At 40.4% G+C, this 8,687-nt stretch overlaps 1 pseudogene; it reads left to right on the top strand.

Moving 5' to 3' along the window:
* Positions 1-5,917: 5,917 nt before the first annotated feature.
* Positions 5,918-8,222, top strand: LOC106314536 (annotated as a pseudogene).
* The last annotated feature ends 465 nt before the right edge of the window (positions 8,223-8,687 follow it).

The raw sequence follows: 8,687 nt of genomic DNA, 5'->3' as shown, positions 1-8,687 counted from the left end.
AGGATGAAACTGAAACGGGATACGTAAGTCGAATTAGTCATCCCACCCTCTAAAACCAGGAGTAAACTTAGGTCTTGCCCTAAACCCAGCGCACTGGTCTCTAACATTTCTAGGCATAGTATCAAAAATCTTGATACGAGATGTCAAAATTTGTCTCTTTGCCAATATTCGAGGGTCTTCAAAAATCCCGCAAGTTTACACACTGCGAAAAACTCTCGAAACAGATCACGGATATAGCAGTTCACATAGAGTTAGATTACGAGATGACAACTCGTAGTCTTCCTTCTACATATAAAATACCATCGGCAGCAACACGCCTGATAACCGCTACATAAAATATTAGTTCATACAGAGTTAGATTACGAGATGACAACTCGTAGTCTTCCTTCTACACCCATATAAAATGCCATCGGCAGCAACATGCCTGATAACCTATACATAAAAACCAGACCGTAAAGGTCTCGCTGGAAAACTAGTCATACAAACCTTAACTTCAAGACGAACTACGAAAGGCTTGATCCCTTCAACAAGGGTGCGTAGGCAGCCGTCATAAGGCGCAGCCCCAATCTTATCGCGTTCTACTTTTAGAAGAGCGAGAAGAGCACTTACCACAGACTTCTTCGACCATTAATTCTGCCTAACTCACCTAACTTGCCTAACTTGCCAAGCCACTCGCTAGAACCTCACGCTATAAGCTCATGATTCTAACAAACTAGGGGGCTAACTATTGGGTTTAAAATCCGTCACGACGGAATCAATGTCTGAAAGTCCGTAAAAATCGGCATGAACGTTTTTACGAAAAATAAATCTTCACGAAAAATCGGAGAAAGACTCGAACAAGGTTGCCGCGTAGCAACCAGCGCACAAGCTGGTCACTACGTAGTGCCAACAGCCTGTAAGCCGCATGACGGTTTGCGCTTGGTTCGCAAGGAAAGATAAATGTCAAGTTTCCGCGGATAAATACGAAAATTCGAAGATAATTACGAAGATCGGAAAAAATGGAATATCTCCATTTTTATGCTATGATGGCTTAAGGGCAGAAGGGGAAAAGCGTAAACCGACCTTGGAGCCCTAGGAGCGAGTATATAAGGAGTCCTAGGCGAGAGGCATAAGATAACTTTTTATACTCAGAACTCTCGGTACTTAGAAACTCTGAGGCATTATTCTCGACATGCTCTGTTTCCATGACTGGCACCCGATTACCAGAAGAACGCGCACAAGCAGTTTGATCTCTTGGTTCACTCTTGAATTACGTTCGGCTTGATCCTCGAAAGGGGTACGTAGGCAGCCTTTCATAAGGTTCAGTCTGAAATCAATCAAAAACCTTTTCTGTAATTTCTTCGTCTTTTGTTATCGAGCTGCGACTCAACTAGGTTTGAGCTTTTAGGCCGCTAGAACTAGGTTACTCGCTGACAGCCTTTGCGGCCAAAGCTTTTATGATCTCTTGTAATGATCGCAATGCTCTTACGCGGACTCGAAATAAGATCTATTGTTTTCTCTAAACTCGTTTGTTATCTTTTCACGATTTCCGCAAATATTTGGTCCCTTGCCGTTGGCTCTCGTAGAGATCTGGGACCTCTTGGAAATTAGGGTTTTCCTAGTTTTCTAATTTAAACGTAAATCGACAGTGCGAATTTTGGTTGTCCAATTAGTTGTCCAATGCTTACTACAACAAATTACACGGTTTGGTCCATCCGAATGAAGATCTTGCTAAAAGTACACAAAGCTCGGGAAGTAATTGAACTCGACACTGATGAAACCGAAAAGAATGACATGGCCATCGCGTTGATCTTTCAATCCATACACGAAGCATTTATTCTTCAGGTCGGAGATTTGGACAATGCGAAGAAGGTATGAGAAACAATAAAAGCAAGACATATGGGAGCTAACAGAGTAAAATAACACAGACTTCAAACCCTAATGGCTGAATTCGATCGCCTAAAGATGAAAGATAACGACACAATTGATAATTTTGTCGGGAAGCTACCGAAATTGCATCTAAATCCAGTGCGCTAGGAGAAAACATTGAAGAAACAAAGCTGGTTAAAAAATTTCTTTCATCTCTACCGCAAAAGAAAATATATACATATAGTTGCTTCCCTAGAACAGGTCTTTGATCTTAAAACTACTAGTTTTGAGGACATTATCGGGAGGTTAAAAGCTTATGAAGAAAGAGTATGTGAAGAAGAAGAAGAAGATGATCAAGACAATCAATCGAAATTGATGTATGCCAACATGGAGACGTCACAATTACAGCACAACCGTGACTGCCAAGGAAATTATAGAAACAGAGGTCGAGGTGGACGTTTCTATAATAGAGGAGGACGAGGACGTGGCAGATCATATATAGACTTTGACATGTCGAAGATTACTTGTTTTAGATGTGAAAAGAATAGGCACTTTGCGTCCATCTGCCCGGACAGGTTACTAAAGCTACAAGAGGCATATGAAAATAAGAACGATGATATAAGAACGATGATACACATGAGGCTGATGCATTGATGATGCACGAAGTTGTATATCTCAACGAAAGAAACGTGAAGCCAAAAGACTTTGAAGCATGTTCGAATGGAAACGACATATGGTACTTGGATAATGGCGCAAGCAATCATATGACGAGGAATCGCACTACTTCAAATCTCTAGATGAAACCATCACAGGTAAACTACGATTCAGAGATGACTCACGAATCGACATTAAAGGAAAAGGTTCGATTTTATTCTTCTGCAAGAATGGAGACCGAAAGACCCTGGCTGATGTGTACTTCATTCTTGATCTAAAAAGTAACATTATAAGCCTTGGCCAGGCCACTGAATCAGGCTGTGAAGTTCGTATGAAGGAAGAATATCTCACTCTCCATGACAAAGAAGGGAACTTGATCACTAAGGCTAAACGATCGCAGAATCGTTTGTACAAAGTCATCATGGAAATTGTCGAGACCAAGTGTTTTCAAGTTATTGGACAAGACGATACAACAACATGGCACACACGTCTTGGACATATTGGCACAGAGTTGTTGAACATGATGGTTAAGAAGGAGCTTGTCATCGTGTTGCCGAAGGTAACGATCGATAAAGAAACATGTACTTCGTGTTTATTTGGAAAACAAACCAGACGTCTGTTTCCACAGTCCACTACGTATCGAGCTGAGCACATCTTAGAGCTCATCTATGGTGACGTATGTGGTTCGATTTCTCCGCCAACAACAGCAAGAAACAGATACATCTTTTTCATTATCGATGATCACTCAAGGTACATGTGGTCCATCCTTCTAAACGAAAAAGAAGAAGCATTTGATAAGTTTCGAAAATTCAAGGCGGTTGTGGAACTCGAAACAAAATAAAAGATTAAATGTTTTTGAACCGATAGGGGAGGAGAGTTCACATCCACCGAGTTCAATGAGTTTTGTGAAAGATCAGGAATAGTGAGGCACTTGACTGCTCCAGACTCTCCGCAGCAAAACGAGATCGTCGAGAGAAGAAATCGAGCGCTTATGGAGATGACAAGAAGTCTGTTGAAGCATGTATCCTTGCCAAATCATCTGTGGGGAGAGGTCGTACGTCATGCGACGTATCTTATTAATCGTGTTGGTACAAAAGCATTGATTGATCAAACTCCATATGAGGTTTTAAAGGGAAGAAAACCTACCATAGAGCACCTACGTATCTTTGGTTGCAAGTGCTACGCTAAGATAGAAAAACCATTCCCGATGAAACTGGATGATATGTCAAGAACCCTTATTCACCTAGGGACAGAGCCGGGCTCTAAAGCCTACAGGCTGTATGATCCTATCAGTCGAAGGGTGGTAGTGAGCAGGGACGTGGTCTTTGACGAAAAGAAAACATGGGAGTGGACGTCATCGAGCTCTGAAGTGCAAAAGGATGAACCAGGCACATTGACGATCACGTATGAAGAATATGGAAACAGAGGAGTGAGGGAATATGAAGATAAAGATGAAACACAGCACAAGAGTGATGGAGTCATCGAAGAAGAAAGTGCAGCGCCTATATTACCCGATGATAGTGCATGATACAACAGAGATAATCGAGTTAAGAAGATCAACGAGAGTGAGTAAAACGCTGGGTTATCTAGACGACTATGTGTACTTAGTAGAGGCTGAAGGAGAACGACTTTTGCTATTAATAAACGAGGAGCCATGGGAGTTTAGTACCGCAGTAGAAGAGAAAGTGTGGAGAGATGCATGTGAAGAGGAGATGTCATCAATCATCAAGAACAGAACATGGGATTTAGTAGACTTACCACCTAGAGCTAAAGCAATAGGACTCAAGTGGATCTTCAAGATCAAACGCAACTCCGATGGTACTATAAACAAGCATAAGGTTTCGTAGTAGAAGGGAGTGAACATAAGGTTTATGTCACACAGCCAGAAGGTTTCGTAGTAGAAAGGAGTGAATATAAGGTTTACAAACTAAACAAAGCACCTTATGGTTTGAAACTGGCCCCGAGAGCTTGGAATGAGAAGTTGAATAAGGTTCTTGGTGATATGAGTTTTGTGAAGTGTTCGAAAGAGGCATCATTGTATCGTAAGCGTGAGAAAGAGCATCTACTCCTTGTAGCTGTATACGTATATGTTCTTTTAATTACCGGATCGAATGTGAACATGATCCACGAGTTTAAGCAGGGGATGTCAGCGCAGTTTGATATGAGCGATCTCAGATTGTTAACCTACTATCTAGGCATTGAAGTCTGCCAATCCGGTGGAGGGATAACACTTGTACAAGAACGATATACAAGGAAAATATTGGAGGAGTCTGGTATGATCGAGTGCAACGCAGTTACTATTCCGATGGACTCGGGACTGAAACTTTCTATGGCTAGAGATGAGGAACCATTCGACGAGAAGGAGTACAGAAGACAAATAGGTTGCTTGTGGTATCTCACCCATACACTACCTGATCTATCTTATGTTGTAGGCGTGTTGAGTAGATATATGCACGAACCAAAGGTGTCTCACGCAGCAGCACTCAAGCAAGTCTTCGGTATTTAAAAAGAACACTATCACACGGTCTTAAGTATCAGAAGGCGGGTAAGAGAGAGCTAGCAGGTTATGTTGACAGTGGACACAATATTGATGAAAATGATGGAAGTAGTACCACAGGACACATCTTTTACCTAAACGAATGTCCAATCTCGTGGTGTTCAATGAAACAAGAGACTGTGGCTCTTTCATCCTGTGAAGCAGAGTTCATGGCAGCCACCGAAGCGGCTAAGCAAGCATTATGGCTCCAAGAATTACTTGAGGAAGTCAACGAGCAAACGTACCAGAAGACAACAGTCTACATTGATAACAAATCAGCAATTGCATTGACAAAGAATCCAATATTCCATGGACGAAGCAAGCACATACACAAGCGATATCACTTTATACGGGAATGCGTCGAGAATGAACAAATCGAGGTTCTTCATGTGCCTGGAAGCGAGTAAGGCACTCAGAAGAATTAAGTTCAAGGAAATGCGAGATCTTATTGGAGTTCAAGAAGTGAAGAAAGTGGACTTCAAGTTTAAGGGGGTGAATGTTGGAGATAAACTTGAAGATAACTTGAAGCCCAAGTTATACTAATCCTATTAGAATTGAGAAAAGGAAATAGGTTATTTATGTGTTTTAGGAAATTATATCTTTATATAAGAAGATGGTGAGTTGTGCCATGAACTTATGAGTTTGAGAGAGATCTTGTGAGAGCTTAAGTATTAAAAGATTTTCTTAAGCTAATAAGAGAGTGATTCTTATTGATCTTTGAGTTCATAACACAAACACTGCGATAATAAGATAAGGATGATAATTCCAACGGTTCACCAGCGGAGACAACTCCCATCGTTGGCTCCGCTGTAGAATACATAACAAGTATGAAGTATGTTAAACTCCACTTTCTTGCTTGTGAATTGATTAAGACAACCAATGAATCAAAGATGTAATCTTTTCGAATGATTGAGTCACCCTTTTAAGCTCTGAGGATCTGATAGAGTGATTATATTACACAGCTGTGGAAGAAGATAGATCAAGTTCTATCTATGAGTTTCTGTATCCACGTAAAGAAGAGCTCCCTAATGAGAAAGAGATGACTATATTCTATCATCTCGAGGAGCTCTGGGAGAGAATATTCGTATCCGTTCTGGCTGTGGGAGCTGTAATCACCGGATGCTTCACCTTCTCCAAAGACCTAATCGTGTTTCTCGAAGCTCCCGTCAAAACTCAGGGTGTACGGTTTCTTCAGCTAGCTCCTGGCGAATTTTTCTTCTACTACTCTAAAGGTCAGAGAGAGAGCCATTTTGGACTATACCTAAATGCTTTACTCAAATGAACAATAAAAGGGCTGTTCATTTCAGCATCTTTCATTTCCATCCAGATGATCCATTTGTAAGTATCCAGATGGTTCATTCAGATTTTTGTGACTTTTTGTTTGTCCATCCAGATAGCTCATCTAGATGAATCACTTAAATGGATCTTATGTTTGTTTCTTTATTTTCATTTCCATCCAAACGAGTTTAGTAAACAAATTACCAAAATACCATTGTGTTGATTTAATCAAATGTTAAAATTTTACTACAATAATAACTTCTAATAAACAAAAAATTGATAAACATGTATTTGAAAAAAAACTTTGGAGTTTCAAACTAAAAAGAGAATTAATAATAAACCGACTGTAACTTCGGTTTTGGCGGAAAACGAGATTTTTCGGTTTTGACGGAAACACGAGATTTTTTTATTTTGACGGGAAAAAGAGATTTTCGATTTTGGCGGGAAAATACAATTTTTGGTTTTGGCGAGAAAACGCGTTTTTGCGTTTTTGGCGAGAAAATACGTTATTAGCGGGAAAACGCATTTTTGCGGGTTTAGCGGGAAAATGAGATTTTTCGGTTTAAACGGGAAAACACATTTTTTGGTTTTGGCGGGAAAGCGGGATTTTTCGGTTTTGGCGTGAAAACGAGATTTTTCGGTTTTGGCGGGAAAATACGATTTTCGGTTTTGGCGAGAAAACACGTTTAGTGATTTTAGTGGGAAAACACGTTTTTGCGGTTTTTGCGGTTTTTGCGGGAAAATTCGTTTTGGCGGGAAAACACGTTTTGCGGTTTTCACGAGAAACCCGTTTTGCAGTTTTAGCGGGAAATGCATTTTGATGAGAAAACACATTTTTCGGTTTTGGCGGGAAAACACGTTTTGTGGTTTTGGCGGGAAAACGCATTTTGTGTTTTGGCAGAAAAATGCGTTTTGGGGTTTTGGCGATTTTCGCAAAACACGTTTTTGCAATTTTGGCAGGAAAACAAGTTTTTACAATTTTGTCCGGAAATGTGTTTTTAGGGTTTTGACGTGAAAAATTCGTCTTTAGGTTTTCGCGGAAAATGGGTTTTTGTGGTTTTGTCAGTTTTCGTGTGTGTGTGACAAAATGATATTATGTTTAGGTTTGTACTTTGTGAATTACATCAGAGGCATAATAGACACTATACCATATTGAATGAACCATCTCCATCCAAATGGTTCAAATTGGTTCAGCTGAATAGACTTTAAAATTAAGCCTAAATTTTCGAATGTCATCCGGATGAGTTGCACTTTTAGTGCCTAAACGAACAAAACTCTCATCTCCATCCAGATCCAGATGACTCATTCGGATGGAGAAACGAAAAGGCCCAAAGTTGATTTTTTTTTGTGTGTGTAGGTCTCTGGTTACTGTGGGCTTCTACTTGGGAGTCCAGTGATCATGTATTGTATGAGATTATAGCTTTTGTACTTCCGGGTCTGACACGAGCTGAGAGAAGGTTTATAGGGCCGATTGTGTTTGGTTCCTCCTTGCTGTTCAAGGGGTGGTTGAGTCTATGTGGTCCATAGACCAGTACTTTGAGTTTGTGCTAGTGCTTATGTTCAGCACTGGCTTGTCTTTCCAGGTATGTGACAAGTAGAATAGATACATGTTTTAGAATATTACTTTAGTCATTATCATGTAGAGTTTGGCTTGTTGTTGTTACAGGTTCCAGTAATTCAGTTACTACTGGGACAAGTAGGGGTGGTGTCGGGAGATCAAATGCTTTCGATTTGGAGATATGTGGTGGTGGGTGCGGTGGTTGCAGCGGCTGTTCTCACTCCCTCGACGGACCCTGTTACTCAGATGTTACTAGCAATGCCGACGCGCTTCTGGGGCTCTACTTGGGTGGTGCATGGATCGTCAAGCTCACAGGTCGGTGAGGAACTTGGTTGTTCAAAGACAAATAAAATCATGTGTATCTTGTAGAGTATATATCACTCTCCATGCAAGAGACTACAGTTTGGCTCCCAAGGTGTTGATCTGAATCTTCATTTTTTTTTGTACAAATTTAGCAACCAAAGACAGCACAAAGATGGAAAACAGGGGTATTTACAATTTGTGGTCAATCATATGTAAACCCTACCTGCTACAATTATGAAACAAACAAGTAAGTCTATATTAACATTATAACCCATCAGTGACCAATAAAAAAAACATTATCAACCCACAATTCTTATAATTGCATGATAAAAAATATGGAAATAGGGAGAGTTGGTGGAGATGACCAACCATTGCTTTGGAGATGGTTGAAGGCCACTCCTTTTAAAATTATGTATGGAAGAGATCCTCCTACCTTGGTGATGTTTGAGCAAGGATCTACAAAAAAACTTTGATTTGGAGGAGTCTTTGATACCAAGGGATGAGCTACTG

The sequence above is a fragment of the Brassica oleracea genome, chromosome C9 (assembly GCF_000695525.1).
Source record: "Brassica oleracea var. oleracea cultivar TO1000 chromosome C9, BOL, whole genome shotgun sequence".
Lineage (NCBI taxonomy): Eukaryota > Viridiplantae > Streptophyta > Magnoliopsida > Brassicales > Brassicaceae > Brassica > Brassica oleracea.
Note: the sequence above shows the minus strand (reverse complement) of the source record. Positions and strands in the feature narration are given on the sequence as shown.